Here is an 18,922-nt window from a genome sequence, read left to right on the forward strand (position 1 = left end):
ATGTGTCTATTTTTGAATTTTCAACTAATTTAATTACAAAAAGGTCTTTTTGTTTGTTTGTTTGTTTGGTAGGAAGAAAATAGACTTTTAGCCAGGAAAACATGAGAGATTTAAAATAATGAATTATTCTGTTAACTTAGCATCCACATTCACTTTTATCAGTAAAGTGGAATATAATTCAATTTAATTGAACAAAGCATTACTAAGTGGCTAGGGGTAAAATCCTGTGTTAGATATGGGGATAGTGACTGGATTGGTGATTTTATTTGTATAAGGAACTCTGGTTGAGGAATCTCCTCTTATCCATGCAGGTCAGCACCTTCTGACCTGTCTTAGAGAGGTGCCTGAGGCACCAAGAAGTTTAGTGACTTGCCTAGGGTCATGTAACACCTGTACCAGAGGAGGAAATTGAATATTTGACTCTGAGGTCAATTCTCTTTCCTCTAGGCCCTACTGTCTCTCTTGTACATTTTATTTTCCATCTCTTTGCCTTTTCACAGTCTCCCTTCCCTCATGCCTAGAATGTATTCTTTTTTCAGTCAATCAACAAGCATTGTGATTGATACTTTGCAGTTTATATATTGTGCATATAGTTTCCCAGATAGAAATGAATCTCCTTGAGGATAGAGACTTTTTCGTCTTTGTATCCCCACCATACATTTAATTGATTTATTGATTTATCACTTTGAATGAAACTGTGTTTTCCGGGCATTCAGTCAACTAAGTTTGAAATTGTTTATTTTGATCCAGGCTCATTTTATTAATGCATAGAGATATGTATTTAGGTATATAAAAGATACCTTCAGAGTCTTAGATGGAAGGATAACCTTAGAGAGTTAGGAAATGAGATCCTGAGTTTAGGGAATAGTTAGCTGGCTGATTTGGTATTAGAATGTGAGATGCTTGAGGGCAAGGACCATGGTTTTTTTTTCTTTTCTTTGTATTACCAGAACATCCTTTGGCATAGTTCCTGGTACAAAGTAAATGCTTAATAAGTGCTTCTTTACTAACAGACTAAAAATAGAGGGCATGAGAGTGATGTGAAATAAGTCTGGAAAGGCAGACTCAGTCAGACTTGGAAGGGCTCCGAAAGCTCAGCCATACCTTTATTCCTCTCAGAGCTCTATTTGTGACATTGTACATTCTCCACCATGCCACAAGAGCTTCCTTACCCTGCCCCTTGCTTTCCCACACTGGTTTGACGCTGCTACCCTTCCTCTGATTGGTTGATTCCTCCCAGAACCAAGATTTAAAGGAAAGTGCCCAGGCCAGTCTGGTCTTCATTATGCTCTGAATTTTACCACTGATTCTGTATTTTCTCCACCACATCTGCCACCACCTTCAACCCCCTCCCTGAAAATGGTAGAAGTCAAGCCCCTTGACAGCAGGAATTGTCTTTTTGTTTGTATCCTCAGTGCTCACCACAATACCTGGCACTCAGTTCATGCTTGTACTCTTATCTAGATAGAAGTTTAATGAGCATCTCTACAAATAGAAGTTAAAATATCTAGTTTATACTGGTATCTTTAAGCATTAATTTAACCTAAATTATAAATATGGGGATGGGTGGGAAGAGTAGAATTTGATTCTCCTTCCTTTTCCCCTCCTAGCTCATTTGAAATAATCACAAATATATTCATAGATTGTGTATTAATCTTCAAATAAGATATTAATATCCTGATGCTCTTAAAAAAATATTAATACCTCTCTGAGTCCGAAGAGAGAATTGCTACTTAAAAAAACAACAACAGCAATTTGTCTTCATCTTTACAAGGTGACCCATAGAAGTTTTAGAGTTCCAGAAGGTCAAGCAGTTCAAGTACTTTGTAAATTGTGTTAACACATTAATTTCTCATTCTTCCTGATTGCATTCTGAGACTCCTGTGGGAAGGAAAGGAACCATATCTCCCCTTTATTTGTTATCTTTGTAAATAATGTATTAAGTTTGCAGAAGATTAAAAGTTATTTTAAAAATTTAAATGCCGTAAAATAGTAAGTTTTTTTTATTTTAGGAAAAAATATCAATGATTTTAAAATATCCTTGTTTCCTTAAAATACACCTTTCTTTTTGTGTAAATAATTGATAGAGCTGGTGAGTACCTAAGGCCAGCCTTCTAGGGTGGTGGCAGCACCTTGATATACTCATGGGCTATTGTCATGTAGGTTTTTGTTTTAAGCTTTGCAGATTCAGAAACTTTCCAGTTTATTCAAGAGTAGTTAAGCTTTGCTAAATTAATTTGCTTTCAGGTGAGAGAAAAATATGTACAAGTATACATTAAAATATATAAACAGAAGATAATTTAGGAGGAAGGCAGTTGGAGGGGTTGTAATTAATTAAATTTTTTGCTGTCAGGTGCTTCTCCAGCTGACCTTTGAAGGAAAATAGACTTTGTTTGTAAGAGGCATCTGTGAGAATGGGAAATACATTCTTTATTTATTCTCCAAAGATTTTTCATTATACCTTTCTTAAAATTGGGTTGCTACTGGGAACATTTCTTTAGGTTACTTAGTCCTCCTGATATTAATATTGTCTCTTTATACTTGAGAGTAGTTTCTTCTTCTGGTGATTTTAAGTCTATCTCCACTTACTTATATGTTGGACCAGTACTTAATCAATTCTATATATAAACTAAATAGAAACTTTCACTGGTAACAGATTTATGTTCAAATCTTTTTTTTTTTTTTTGGCCAGCTTTATAACAGTGGACTATGGTAGGTATAAAAAGATTCATGTCAGCATGCCTTCTCTTAAGGAGCTTACAGTGTAGTAGGAGAGGAAAGATAACCAAAATAACCATAATACAAAGCAGTATTTAATGCTATACATACAAATGATTAAAAGTTGCTATAGAACTTTGAAGAAGGGAGAAAGTTGTTATGGACAAAGGAATCAACTGGTATTCAAGAACCTACAATTTCTTTTTGTTAAATTACCCTACTGTAGTTTTGTTAGGTAGTCTCAAGGGCTTAAGTCTCTGAGTTTCTAGTTAAGTGTTATTGCCAGAGATTTAGCTACTAAGTCCCACAAGGCAGTGCCCTGGAAAGCCAAAACTTAAAGACCTTGATTATTATACACATCAAGAGAAATTAGAGAGATTGTGGGCTTATCTTCCCCAAAATGAATCAAGTTGTAGAATCACAAAAGTCTCAGAATTCCTTTAGAAATAGGTGTTAAAATAATTTACAATTCATTGTGGAAATAGCTCCCTTTACATAAACTCTGTTCCCTGATGTTTTTAGTAACCCCACAAGGCAAGTAGTAAAAATATGGCTGTGATTCATGGGGACTAAGTGACTTGCCAGGGCCCCCATAGCTAGTAATGTGGTGGACCTGAAATCAAAACCCAGATTTTCTGACCCCATATACAGTGCTTTTTATATGTCCTGAGAGATTACTTTTTCCAACTCCCTCATTTTATAGATGATGAAACTGAGGGCCACAGAGGTGAAGTAACATAGAAAGGTGTGAATCTGCAGGTACCACAACAGTGGAATAGGAATCAAAGAACAATAATTCTATAGGCAATAATAAAAAGCAATACATTGACCATAACCTATTTCTTGAGGAAATATTAAAGTGATAAAAGAATAAACCAAATATACTAAGCATGGAAAGTGAGGGGAAAGTTCAGGTTGATGAGTATAAATTTTTAAAATGCATTCAGGTGATTGAGACTCACATCAGTTGTTCTGGGTATGGGAATGGCCCCAAGCTTTCTTTTAGCTCTTTTGTAAGAGGTGGTGTCAGGAGGTCTCTGTCCAAGGGCCTCATGAACAGGGCTTCTTGCTGCTGAGACCTGACCCCATTGAACAAACATCAAGAAAAAAAAGCTTTTCTAAGAAGGGTCATAGTGGAGATACAGAAAGGAAGAAGCAGAGACATCAGTGGCAGCCTTTCTGAGCCAGTCTGTAGAATGTAGCGGCTTTAGGAGTTAGTGTTCGCAAGGACTGGTAGGAAAAGTTTTGTATTTGACATCTACATACTTGAGCCTGAGGTAGTAAAAGAATGGGAAAATGCTGGATTTGGATGAGAGCACCTGGTTTCATATTTACTTCCCTGATATTTATTTCTTTTGTGATCTTGGGTAAGTCATTTAACTCCTCCAGAACGTAGTTCCTCATCCATTAAATAGGGGCTCAATGAGACAGCCCTTGAGGTCCCTGCTAGCTCTAAATCAATGTTGCTATGAACTCTGACTTTGCTACTTTTTACCAGTCAAGTCATTTGATCTTTCTGGGCCTTAGTTTCCTCACATATGAAATGAGGATAATAATTCACAGCAGCTACATTCTTGCTCTGAATGTGATAATCCTATGAATTTAATTCAATTTAGCAAAGATTTTTGAAGCATCTACTCTCTATAAACCCCTATGCTTGGCAATAGGAATATGAAGATAAAATCTAAAACATTCCTTATTTTAAGAAGCTTATATTCTATTAGGGGCATACAGCATACATGTAGATAAATAAAAATAATAGAAAACATTTTCAGAAAGGATAGTGCACTAACAACTGGAGGGATCAAGAAGGATTACTATGTTAGGAGATAGCCTCTGCACTGTATGTTTTGTAGGAAGCCAAGGGTTCTAAGGCACAGCAACTCCAGATGTGGAAAGACAATGGAGATAGGAAATAGAACTGCTAGCTGGCCAGTTTAACTTAAATAAAGGTGTAGAAATGAAATAAGATTAGAAAGATAGATGGGAGCCATATTTTGGCAGATTCTAAAGACTGGGCAGAGGATTTTATATTTTATTCCGTATGATAAACCTTTGAAGGTTTTTGAGAAGGGAAAAGATATGGTCAGATCTGTTAGGGATAACAATCTGGAAGCAGTGTCAAGTATGCATTGAAAAGTAGAGAGGTCCGGGGCAGCCAGGTAGCACAGCGAATAAGAGCGCCCGTCAGTGTCGGACTGACGTGGGGATTGAATCCGGACTCAGACACTTAGCACCCACCCAGAAACACCTGGCCGTGTAACCTTAAGCAAGTTACTTAACCCCAATTGCTTAGGGGCGGCCAGGTGGCTCAGCGAGTAAGAGCACCAGCCCCAGTGTCAGGATGACCTGGATCAAATCCGGGCTCAGATACTCAGCACCACACCCAGAAATAACTGGCTGTGTAACCTTGAGCAAGTTACTTAACCCTGATTGCTTAAAAAAAAAAAAGTAGAGAGGTTGGAGGGAGGGCGAATAGAGAAGTTGTTGCAATAGTTCCCGTAAGAGATGAAGAGCTGAACTTGACTAGAGCATAAGTGAGTGTAGGTAAAAAAAAAAAAAAAAGAATTTATAAGAGATATTTTATAGAGGGGGATGATGGAGCCTGGGGAAATATAGAAAGGAGCTAAGACCAGGTTGATTTGATCTGGAATACAGAGCAAGGCTCTTGGTAAAAGATAGAGGCTTGAGGTCTGGATACAGGGTGCAGGTGTAAAGTCTCAAGAGCAGCAAGGCCACAGACAGGGAGACTAGATCCTGAGCTGACAAGAACAGGTCTAGGACAAAACCTCAGAGAAACATCTATTTAAGGTTTGTGGCATGGATTATGAGTTTGTAAGAGATATTGAGAAAGATTGTTCAGATAAGTTGGAAGACAACCTGGATAGAGTATTTTTTTATATACATAATCTTAGCAGGGAAACATTCCTTTTATGTTGGAAACTGTATATTTCTGGACAAGGTTTCAGCTAAGGAAAAAAATTGTCTGAGATGGACAAATTGGCATTTTGATGATACTGCATATGGTGCCTTTTATATAACATTAACAGGAGTGCTAGTCAGATTTAAATACTGATTGTGAGACATCAGCCAAAGACCAACACTGGGCATTTAATTGGAAGTTTCACTTAAGAGAACATGTATTCCAAAGCAAGTAGAAACAGTGGATCTTCCCTTACTTTCTTGCAAGACTGTTCTATCAACTTATTTGATCATACCAGTGCTCACCCCTTCTCTGACATTAGTTAATATAAGATAAGTATAGCGTATTTCTAGCTATGCATGATAGCCATGTGAGAGGTTAATTCCAATTTATCAAACTCACTTTGTGGCCTAGACTCTGTTTCAGCTAACTTGATCAGTTTTTTTTTTTTTGAAAAGTCATCAATCCATTAATTATAAGAACTGGATATTGAATTTGGCAGTTCATTTGGTCAAAGAGGCCAACGTATATGCCATTTGCTGGGGGTTTTGTTTGTTTTGTTTTTGTGGTGGATATGAAGAGAATATGGAGACTTTTTTGTAAGTGGATTCCAAATAAAATAATACTTCATCTAGGTAGAACTTGACTATTTAGCATACTCACTTATCTTTATCACTATCAAAAAGAAATAAAAAAAGACAGCTAAAATGGATGTTAGAGAATCTTTACTTACACAATTACTAATAATTATTTGATTTCCAGTTTTATTCCAGATTAAAAGTGATAGGTGTACAGGACAGCACCTAGAAGTAAAGGTTTAAGCCTAGATCTGGGACTAACTCAAAGAAAACAAAGTTTAACAAGAAAATACAAAAATTATAAAACCAAAATTTCTTATCTACAAAAACAAAGCAGTGTGACACCATTTTGGTTTAGAGGGAAATAACCCAATTAGTCTCAGTTGTCTCAGAGGGCCTTACTGCCTTATAGCATTCTGTAGTAATCTTTGTTCTTAATGTGATCACCCTGAGTCATCAAGAAAAGGGAAAGTTATATTCAGTATCCTTGGTTTAAGAAGGTTGTGATGTGTGTAATTCATCTTAGAGTTTCATGTAGTCTTAGAATTAGCGAGATACAAGGGGAGGCCTGAGAAAATATTTAATTCCAGGAAAGGAGGTCTAAAAAGGTTTCATTACCTTCCCATTTCACAGAGCAAATTGTTAGATGAAATGAGCTAGGATAGAATCCATGTCTTCTGACTCCCAAGTTAGTGCCCATTCTCTATTATATCATTAAACCTCCCATAAAATTTTAAACAAGAAAAAAAGCAAAAAGCTGTTTTTTGATTATTGAAATGGTAGTCCTTAGTTTAACTGGTTTGCTGTTGAGAAGTTTAACTTGTTTGTCATGTGCCGGGAACTATGCTAAGTGTTGGGAATTTAAGAAAATTTAAAAAAACAAACAAAAAAAACAGAAATGAAACAGTTCTTCCTTCTCTTAAATGGAGAGACAGCATGTGCATATATAAGTTAAACACCAAGAAAAACCAAAGTAATCTGCTGTGTGGAAGCAATAAAGCTGGGTGAATCAGGAAAGATCTTGTGTAGATGCCATTTGAGCTAAAATTTTAAGGAAACTAGGGCTTCTAAGAGGTACAGGTGAGAAGGAGGTGCATTCCAGGCTGAGAGGACTGCCTGTACAAAGACATGGAGACAGAAGATGGAATGTCATATTCAGGAAGTAGTTAAAAGACTAATGTGGATGAATGAAAGGGGATAATGTAATAAGGTGGGAAAAATGAATGGGACCAACTTGTGAGAGATTTAAATTCCAAACAAAGGAGTTAGATTGGATCTTAGAGGTATTAGGGAGGTTTTGGAATTTAATGATCAAGGGAGCAACAGACCTGTGCTTTAGAAATATCACATTGCCAACTGTATAGAAGATTAATGTTATGGTGATTTTGGTTTCGGTTCGGATTCGCTCCCACAAACGACACAGTCTTAAGAGAGGAAGGAGTTTTATTGAACATAGAAACAAGGAAGCTTAAATCGGCACCAGCAATACAATATTCCTAGCACAATTAAAGCAAGCATAACTAAAATAAGAAATAAGAATAGTAAGAAGAGAGAAAGAAAACATCACCAATTCGGGGGAGCGCCAATTCTCGGTCAACATGGCTGGGGAATCCCGGGGTATAGCCTTTGAGTCCCGAATGGGAGGGTCCCAGGCAGAGCGTCCTCTCCATGGGTAAGGTTCCGAAGAGGCTCAGGGAATTGGGGATTTTTATGGGAGAACAACAAAGAAGCTTGACCAAGATAATTGGTTCCTTGCCAGATATTGCTTAATTCTTTTGGGTGTTTTTGCAACCAGGATGAGCAGCATGTGTTTTTCATAGGTGTTATCAAGTAACAGTCCTTGAGAGAATAGCCAGTTCTCACAGTACTATCTATTCCAGGAGGGGCTAGTTCCTGGGGTATGCTCCTAAGTCACGTGATACAAGTTCAGGTCACACAAAGGACAGAGTGAACTCACAATCTTATTAACTATGGACTATTGTTAATTCAATTTATTAGAAAAAGGAAACTAGAGTCAGGAAGTTAGGACTCTTTTTAATAAGAGGTAATGAGGGCCTCAACTAGGGTGGTTGTGGTATGAGTGGAGAGAAAGGGATGGATGAGGTAAAAGATATTGTAGAGGTAAGATCAACAAGACCTAGCACCTTATTAGAGTAAGGGTGAGTGATGATCACATGATTTGAGTTGGAATAAAGCTCAGTGGCTGTCTAGACCATGCCTCCACAACATTCAGCCTGCCAAAGGATTTTCGGCGGCCCACATAAAATGTAGAGGATGTAAAACAGGCCTGCACAACATACTGCCTGCATGCTGCTTATTGCCTACCAAAGGATTTTGAGCAACCTGCAAAAAATGTAGAGGATATAAAACAGGCCTGCACAACCTACCACCTAAGGGCCACTTTGGTGGTCTTCAAATGGCCTGCAGGCCATATGTTGTACCAGCCTGGTCTAAACCAACCTGTACATGAAAGGAATACTGTAATGTGATAAATGGCCAATCATTCACTCTCTGCTTGAAGACTTCCAAGGAGGAGGTGCCCACTATGTCTTGAGCTATCTGTTTACATATTTTTATCAGTTCTAATTCTTAGGAATTTTTCTTGTTATCAGACTTAAATTTGCCTCAGAAAGAAAGCACAATTTCTCACCAGGATTGCCTGAAACATTGTAAGCCCTACTAATGTTTGTGCTATATAGGCATGGCCTTTGAACACCTGGAATTATGTCTAGCTACACTGAGTTATCAGAGTTGTATTTTGTGCTGGAATTGAACCCGAAAAGAGATGAGTTGAAAGTGATAAATTTATGTGAATGTACTCAATAACAGTGAGCTTTTAGAGTCATTTAGTCAAAAAAGATTTATAAAGTAAAGGTCACGGTGGACTAGGAGTTCACATACTTTATTGCTGGAGTTCACAAACTTTACTTATTTGTTTCCATTAATCTCCTTGTTGGCAAGATTTGGAGGATAAGTGTAGAATTCCCGTATGTCCTGGCCCTTCCAAGTCATGGTTTAACTTTGTAGTTTAGGTCACTATCAGTGTTATGGGAACTCACTAGTGACAAACTTTGACTAAACTTTTGTCTCTCTACTCTATATAAGTTTCAGGAAAAATAGACTACTAATAACTAGAATACAGTGGGAAGCACTTTTTCTAGTCAGAGAACTTTAAATGCTTGATAAAGTATTTTAAAAAATTTTATCCTAGAGGTAATAGGTTGCATTAAAGATTTTTGACTTTACAAGATATGGAGACTCTCATGTCAATAAAGAGAGCTATAATGTCTATAAAGAAAGAGATGAAAGCTTTTTTTTGGATGCCATATTACATGGTTGACTCATTGAACTTGAAGAAAACTGAAACTCAGTTCTTTTTCTGATGAGCTGAATTGTAAAGTGCATTCTCTTTGAACTACGTCCATAACTCAGGATTGAAATCTTTACCTCAGTTGCCATGGCTTGTCACAAAAATGCCTACTTTCTAGTGCTGGGATATCAAATTGAGTCATGAAATATCTGCTCCTGAATTTGCAGGAGCCACCACCATTGCTCAGATTCCTTCCTAGCTGTATTATGTCTTGACTCCCAAGCATTACCAAATCCATCCATAGACCACAAAAGGTCCCTGGGAAACACATATTCCTGACTATCTTCCCTATAGATCCAACAGGCAGAGCCATGTATGACAGTACCAGAGAAGACAGGAGAGAAAAACCTGATCTTCACAACTAATATGCTTCAGACTTATAGAAATCTTTCTTACCAACTATTTTCCCATTTTCAGAAAGGTCAGGTGTGTCAGATCCAGGTATATCAGCACAGAAGGGAATAATTCAGTGCTATTTTAAATACTTGATCCTGTTCTACTGGTTATGGGTAGAGTCTTTTGTTCATTGCAAACCCATAGCTGAATTCCCAAACCCTCATTCTTATTCCTAAATCAGATAGATTTAATAGTGCAAGCAGCAAGTAACCAGGAATGTTATTATCTTCACAAATTTTATTCATGGCTGCTGAATGCTGTTAAAAGAAAACATACTGGTACCTTAGTTTTTCCATCTGTTAAGTGGGGATGCTAACACCTACCTTGTGTAATTTGTGAGAACAGTTCTTCTGGGAAGCAGTTTATATATTTCCAAATAATAATTAGTAGAAGACAGCTCTTAGGGAACCTTAGAGTAATTTAATCACCCAAAAATAAAAGGCAAAAGAAAATTGTTACCTCCGTTTTTTTAGGATATTGCTCAAGAAAATTTCCCATACAAAGTGGCACCAGGGGACAAACTACAGGTTGAAAGAATCCATCAGATGCTGTGTAAGTACATACAGAACATATAAAGCTGGTCTTCCAAGCCTGATGTGCTTAAGCTGAGTCTTAAAGGAAATCATGGATTCCTAGAAGCAAAAGTCAGAAGGGAGAGCATTTCAGGCTTGAGGGATAGCCAGTGAAAGTTATAACAGATCTAGGAGATGCAGTGTCCTATGTCAGAAACAGCAAGAATATCAGTGTGACTAGACTGTGTGAAATACATGGAAGGGAGTATTTTGTGTAGTAGAGTTGGAAAGATAGAATGGGACCAGCTTCTGAAAAACTTGAAATGCCAAATAAAGGAATTTATATTTGATACTAGAGAAAGTGGGAACCACTTTAGTTTATTAAACCAGTCATGTAATTCTATTTGTCCATTGTTTATCTATTCCTACGTCTTTCTCACTCCACAAATCCATTAGTTGCTCAGTTAGTCTTACTCTCTACTTACATATCCTCCATGGTATTTTAGGCACTCACCTTTTCACTTGAGTGGTCTAATTTGTCTCCTTATTTCACATTTCTCCCCTTTCCAATTCTTCACATAGCTGTCAAAAGACATTTCTAAAGCACAGGTCTGACCATCTTCTTCCCTTATACAAACTCCAGTAGATCCCTTAAATTCAAACTTGGTCTGAGACACTTACTAGCTTGTTGACCCTGGGTAAGTCACTTAACCCAATTTGCCTCAGTTTTCATATCTCTAAAATGAACTGGCAAAGGAAATGGCAAACTACTACAGTATTTTTGCCAGGAAATCCCAAAAATGGTCATGAAGAATCAGACACAAATGAAAAATGACTGAAGATCCCTTTAGTCTCTGGGATTAAATACACATTTATCTGGTATTAAATTAAAACCTTTCACAACCTACTTCCTAGTATATTTCTAGGTTATTTATACAAACACAGTCTATGATCCAGCTAACTCATCCTCTTACTACTCCTAAAATATGGCATTCTTTTTGCCATTTCTCTGCCTTTGCATAGGCTATTTCCTAACCCTATGATGAATTCCCCACCTCACCTCCACCTCTTACAATCCCTAGTATTCCTTCAAAGCTCAGCTTAAATGCTGTCTAATAAATGAAACATTTAAAATATGTTGTCCACAGAAAACTTACCTAAAATAGGAAGATAAAATTTAAAATGAAAGACTGATAAAATTATTAGGAATCATTTGAATCTAGAAAACAGTGGTAGCATGCAGATTTCAAATGGGAAGTGTTTAAGAAATAAAAGCAACTATTTTTGTCTGTATATCACCATTTGATGTATATTACTTAATCATATAAGAATTCTTTTAAATAAATTTTATTGTTTTTTCTAGCACCTCTTTCCCAATTTATCCCACCTTGCTTCTCTGCTTCCAGAGAGCCATCCCTTAAAATAAAGATTTAAAAAGAGAAAAAATTAATTCAGCAAATTTGCCATTATTACAGTGTTCCATCCTTGATAGTCTCCCACCTCTGCAAAGTGTGGAAGTATCTCTTTTTTGGGGCCAAGCTTGACCATTATAATTTCATAACATTGAGTTTTGATTATAGTGTTTTGTGGCAGTTGTTTTCATTTACATTGTTGTAGTTACTGTGCATATTGTTTGGCTGGTTCAGTTTATTTCAGTTTGCCATCAGTTTATATGTCTTCTTTTGCTTCTTGTATTTATCATAGTCATTGTTAACACCTCATTAATATTCCATAACATATAAGTACCTCAGTTTGTTTACCACTCCCTCTTTGATGGATGTCTACTTTGTTTCTAATTCTTTGCTGCTACAGAGAGTACTGCTATAAATATTTGGGTGTAAATGGAGACTTTCTAGTATTGATCTCCAAAGCATTAAGATATACAAATAAATGCAAAGTTTGTCATTTAAATGTTATTGTTGTAGGCAAATTAGTTAAAAACAGCCAGTAAGGGACAGTAATCAAAGGATAAAATTGAACTGCAAACTAAGATCTGAATTGGTTAAGAATAACTTGTTCAAAAAATTAATCTTTAGAAATAATTTTAAAAGTCAATAGGAGTATATGCCAAAATGTATGACTTTTGGATCTCTGGGCATCCAAAATTAAGTATAAAAGACTTATAACCACAAAGGAGAAATTAATAGAATTTTAAATTAAAAAAATTGAATTAATAAAACAGATCTTTAAAAAAATAAAATAATTTGAACCTTAGTTAAATTAACCAAAATGAAAAGAGACGAAAACAAGGTTACCAAAAAAAAAAAACAAAACCTAAAAAAACCAAAAAATTTAAAAGGGAGAAGTCACAGTGAATACTGACAAAAAAAATCATTAGAAAATATCATAGCTTATTATCTACCAATAGATGTGAGATGACTTTATTCAGTTGTTTTGGCCATTTCTGACTCTTCATGATCAGATTTGGGGTTTTCTTGACAAAGATGCTAGAGTGGCTTGCCATTTCCTTCTGAAATAGAGGTAAGTGAATTGCCTAGGGTCACACAGCTAGTATCTATTTGAGGCCACATTTAAACTCAGATCTTCCTGCCTCCGGGCCTGAGACTCTCTTCACTGTGCACCTGCCTTATTCTCAAAACCTCACCTTGACAAAATTAGAAGTAAATACCTAGATTTCATGTTGATTCATAAAATTATTTTTTAAAAAATACTTTAATAACTGCATTTCAGTATAATTGGTTTCCTTTGTATTTTTGCCTATCTTATGCATTGAATTATTTTGAGAAGTGGGCCATAGGCTTCACCAGACTGATATAGGAGATCTGTGACACATAAAAACTTAAGATCACTTGATCTAAAAGTAAAGAACTAAAAAGAAAATTTTTATAAGAGAAAAAGGGACATAGTATTAATAATCTGGCATATAAAAAATCCCAGAACCCAATGAATTCATGAGTAAAAGAGGTATTGAATGCTGCTATTTCTGGTGTTTACTTGTTTTAGTCATGTCTAAATCTGTGATCCCATTTGGGTTTTTTATTTTTAAAGCAATTGGGTTAAGTAACTTTCCCCAAGGTTACACAGCCAGTTTTGTGTGTGTGTGTGTGGGGGGGGGGTGTTAAGTATCTGAGGCTGGAATTGATCCTGGGTCCTCCCGGCTCTGGGCCCAGAGCTCTTCTTCACTATGCCACCTAGCTGCCCCTATTTGGGGTTTTCTTGACAAAGATACTAGGGTGGTATGCCATTTCCTTCTCCAGTTCATTTTACAGGGGAGGAAACTGAAGCAAACCAGGTTAAGTGATTTGCCCAGGGTTACATACCTAGTAATTATCTGAGACTTCATTTGAACTCTGGTCTTCCTCTGGCCTGATACTCTATCTACTGCACTGTGTTGAATGCTAGGGGTACAAAATACAAGCAAAAGAAAGATAATTCCTGACCTAAAGGAATTTATATCTTAATTTGTGAAGACTATCCATAAAAAAGGGAGTGAAAGGAAGTGGTGTGGGAAATTAAAGGTGGCTGGGTCATAAGTTAAAGTGCTGAAAGTCTGAAGCATAGAGAAAAGAGCAACAAAAGTTGGCTGACATAGCTCCCTCTCCAGAATTTTAACCTGGGAAGAACTTACCAATGGGAGAAATGGGTTGGCTTGATAGATGAATATTCCAGGATGAGGAGACTACAGGAGCTAAGGGAAGTTTTGGGCTTTGAGACTATAGCAGATGCATGTTATTGAAGCCAAGAAAGTCAGAAGCACAAAGTAATTTTACTTTATATTATATTATATTATATTATTATATTACATTATATTATATATATATTAAATAGGAATTTTCTTCTCCTAGAGTTAGGAAGACCTGGGCTCAAATACAGCCTGAGGTACTTATTTAACTGTATGACCCTTGGCAAGTCACTTTACCTCTGTTTGCCTTACTTTCCTTAGCTGTAAAATGGAGGTAATAATAGCATCTACCTCATAGTGTTGTTGTGAGGATTAATTAAGATGATGCTTGTGAAATGCACCTAGTATAGGGCCTGGCACATACTAGGTGCTATAGAAAAATATGGTATTTTGCTAAGTTCTTTCTATGAAACAAGTATGTTTTTGAACTCCAGACTTAGGAAATAAATATGGAGGAGAAAGAAAATTATTAATCAATGTCACTAATGAATATCAGTGCAAAAATATTAATTAAAATACTGGCAAATACCATATCAAAGAATTGTTAATTGTGACAATTGGAATTTACACCAGGAAGACAGAGATAGTTCAACACTAGTAAAGCACTTTGCATAATAAATCATATTTACAATGTTCTATCAGCTAATGCATTTGGTGTAGTAGCATTGAGAATACTAACAACATATAGGAATGAGGGGATATTTGTTTAACATGAAGCATATATTTGAACAGGGATAGCCATTTGAATGACAGGGCTTTGTATGCTACACATAGTACCTTCTGTCACACATTATATTAATAGGAAATGACAGTTACTGACACTGAATTTTTGTTTCTTAGAAAAATAGCTATTCAGGCAGAAAGTAGAGAATACAAAGTTGAAAGCCCAGGTTGAAAGTCAAGCTAATACTTTAGGATTTCTGTGTTGTTATTTTCAATATCATGTCTCAACACTGTGTCAGAGAATAATCATCATTTCAGTTTTTCATCCATGAGACTAATCTGTTGGGCCTGAAGCCTCATTGATATGGGAACCTCTTGTTACAATGCAGACATCAACTTGTCTGTTCCCCTGTGTATGACTGGTCCAGGGCCTACTGGAAGTGCTTCCAAAGGTCTCAACCAATGTATTAGTAGTTTTCCTTTTATTCTCTTGACACTCTGTAATACCATTGGAACACAATGGTCTGTGGACCTTCCATAAGTATACTTGGTTCACTCCAAATCTTCTTGTCTTTATTTTGTGTCAGTTTTTCCTTGTCATATAGTAGATTTGGGTTTGTGCTATTAGACTACAAATGAAGTAATTGATGGTGGAAAGAGTTAGTTAATATCAGTATTTATAGATCTTCTCTATTTTTTAGCTGGTTTTATTCTTCAGTTTAAAGCTTAAATGCCCCTGGGGTAGCATTGCTTAATTGGGTCACTTTCCAGACTTTATATAAACCTTATTCTTCTTTGTACTGTTAATAACTGTTTTAGGAATCAGCATCCTCTTTCACAAGTGGTTTTTTTTTTTTAATTGGGGGAATAACTCTCCTGGTTCTGCTCATTTCAATCAGCATCAGTTCATGTAAGTATTTCCAGGTTTTTCTGAAGTCTGCCTGCTCATCATTTCTTATAGCACAGTAGTATTCCATTACATTCATATGCCACAATCTTGAAGCCATATTTGAACTCAAGAAGATGAGTCCAGGATTAGCACTTAGTGCTATCTACTTGCCAACCAAGATTGTTAGTTATTGCTAATCAGATATCCCTTTGTTTTAAGTGCTATCTTCATTTCAGTTTTGTGTTTTTTCTCTTAATTCTGCTTACTTTGCTCTGCATGAATTTAAACAAGTATGTTTTTATGAGTCTGTACAGTAGTAATATTGTAGTGTCTGTGTGTATGTGTGCATGCCACTATTTTTTTTCAATTCCTAAGTAAATGGGAACCCACTTTTGTTCATGAATTTTGCTACTATAACAAGGTACTATAATAATATTTTGTTGTTTGTGGGATTTTCATGTCCTTGGGATATATGCATAGAAGTGGGATCACTGGGTCAAAGGATATGAATATTTAGTGACTGTGTAAATAATCTGAATTGGATTAATGCAATAAACTTAATGAATAAGTACAGTTGGACCAGCAGTATATTCACAATCCTGTTTTCCTACCACATTTACTATTGACTTTTGCCATATATTATGTTGTTTTATAATTTTCTGGGTATGAGAGAGAAGTCTTGTTCTTTTTGTTGCCATTACCCTTATTGATTTGGAGGAATCTCTTATATGGCTTTGAGTTCTTTCTGGGAAAATGGTCATATTTCTTGAACCACTTATCTATTGAAGAATGGCTGTAGGTTATAAATATTTGTGTCAATTCCACATGTATCTTAGAAATCAGACTTTATCAGATACTTGGTACAAAGAATTTTTTTCTTTGCACTTGACCATATCTTTTCTTTTCCTAGCTGCATTGGTTTTGTTTGTGTATGAGCTTTTAAGTATAACAATCATTTATTTTTTCTCCCTTGTATATGTCCCTCTTCTTTCCTCATTGAGAAGGAAAAACAATTAAATTCTTGTAACAAATATTTTCATTGGCCATGTCGAAAATTATGATTCATTATGCATATTGAGTTCATCTTCTCTGAGGTGGTAGCACCTTTTATCATTGGTCTCCTGGAATTGTGTTGGTTTTTATATTGAACAGAGTTCTTAAGTCTTTCAGAATCTCTTTTTTTTCCCCTTACAATATTCTTATTGTATAAGTTGCTTCTCCTGGTTCTGTCACTTCTGCTTTAGCATATGTATGCATAGTTTAGTGACTTTTGAGGCATAGTTCCAAGTATGCCAAGGCTTTAAACCTCATACAGTCAAAATTGCCTTTTATTTTTTGTAATTTCTTTTCTTCTCTTCAGTTAAATGTAAGATATTTATAATGAACTTATACTCTAAACTGCTGTTGCCTTTGCCAGCCATAGCACTCCTCTTAGCAAGGAAGTATATTGTTTGTAATAGTTTCTGAGATCATATGGTTTCCTGGTTTTAGTAATTGATTTATAGCTCTTGGGAAATAATAGTCTATGACGATACTTGTTGTTTTATCCATTTCCTGTTCTTTAGCCTCAATAGCTCATAGGCAAAGTTGGAATTGCTTCACTTAAATGAATGAGTAAAGCATTTATTAAGCTTTTAATATATGCAAACTACTAGGGATATAGAAAGAAAGAAAAAAGACAGTCCTCTCTCTTGAGGACCGTATATTCTAATGGGGTAGACATCATATATGGAAGATTTCAGATTCAAATCAAATAGAAAGGTCCCATCATCCTTAGGCAGCAGTGGCAAAGCAACTGGTAGTTCCTCTTCTGTAATGCCATTTCCATTTATCAAATCAAATCAATTTCTTTTGTTGAACTATTTGACTATGCCAAGGACTTGCCAAGTGACAACAGCTTTCTTTTCTGGGTCTTCAAAATATGTGTCAGTAGCACCTGCAGAAGTAGTTGCTAGTCTGCATCTCCACAGGGAATGCTTCCCAAGATGATGTTTGCGGATACCATGGTAGAAGCATTGCTAATCCCAAGGATTTTTGGTTCAGGGTTCTGGGCTGTCCTCATTGGAGCTCGAGGAGAAGATAGTGGCCAAGTTGATGTTGGTCATTTGACTTGCCTTGTCACATACTGTCTCTCATCTCTCCCTTGGTGTGCCTTGTTGCTTCAGCTAGTCTGGTTTGCCTGCCTTGTATTGTATTGGTTGACTGACAGTTGGTGGTGATGGCTGGTATATATTCCACAGGAGTTGCTTCCCCAGATGATGGTTATGAGAGCTGGTGTAAAAGCAGGATCAGTGAGTGTTCTGGGGGGTGTTGTCACTCCCTGGTCTCTTCTGCCTATTTACCTGTTGGTGGCAGTTGGTCAGCAGTTGTTGCTGTTGGTGAAAAGGAAGGTAGTCCCCTTTTCCACAGTGATTTTTCTTTTGGTGATATCTGAGAGGACTGACCTCAAAGCAAGGCTGTTGCTTTGGTGATACAGCTATTCCTCAGGCTCTTCAGTTCAGAGTCTTCGACTAGCTCCATTAGAGTCTGAGGGGAATTGTTCTTAAGGTGGTGGTGTTTTGCTGCCTCCTGTTTCTCATTGTGCTTTGCTTCTTCAGCTGCATTTACTTGCATACCATATCTTACTTTTATTCTTCCTTCTAAGTGGATTTTGATTTTATTTGGTTTTTTAGATAACAGGTCAGTCCTGACTATGCACAGAAAAATAGTTTGAAGATGACTATATATTGGAAATCATAATTTCCTTTCTATGAAAATATAAACAATTTTATTTTCATGATGTTATTTGATGCTTTTTGTATGTAATATATCTCGAGTGTCTTCTCTTTGCCTCTTGTTTTTTATTCTTGAATTTTACATTATTTTAACTGTTCCTTTATATAACCCACTGCATATGAAAGAATATTAAGGGATGTGTTGATTTAATTTGAGGATAGGCATATCTAGTTCTTTGAATTTCTCTATATAGTCAATCCCTATAATAGATGTTATTTTATAAACTTGAGTTATTTTCAAGGCTATCCTCTTATCTTATACTGCTTATTTTAAACGCTATAGTATTAAGATACTAAGCATCCCAAGAAATTATGTTTTTATTGGCCTTGAATATATGATAAAACCAACTACATAAATTTCTCTTTGCCTCTCTAAAGGGAACCTTTGAAATATTTTTTCCCTATTTCTGCAACTTTATTTTATATTGTCCTTTAATTTATAACAAGATTGACATG

At 36.1% G+C, this 18,922-nt stretch overlaps 1 protein-coding gene across 26 annotated transcripts in view; it reads left to right on the forward strand.

Moving 5' to 3' along the window:
* Window positions 1-18,922, forward strand: part of NCOA1 (nuclear receptor coactivator 1) — a 241,285-nt gene that overhangs the window by 95,900 nt on the left and 126,463 nt on the right. Inside the window, exon 5 of one of the 26 annotated variants that reach the window (XM_069071980.1) lies at window positions 10,459-10,537. The exons of the other annotated variants lie outside the window; for them this stretch is intronic. The gene's annotated coding sequence lies outside the window, so the exon portion shown is untranslated. The remainder of the gene's footprint in view (window positions 1-10,458; window positions 10,538-18,922) is intronic. 26 annotated transcript variants of the gene reach the window in all.

Source organism: Petaurus breviceps, unplaced genomic scaffold (genome assembly GCF_028583685.1).
Source record: "Petaurus breviceps papuanus isolate PSGF00001 unplaced genomic scaffold, PetGlider_PUasm1.0 90845, whole genome shotgun sequence".
Lineage (NCBI taxonomy): Eukaryota > Metazoa > Chordata > Mammalia > Diprotodontia > Petauridae > Petaurus > Petaurus breviceps.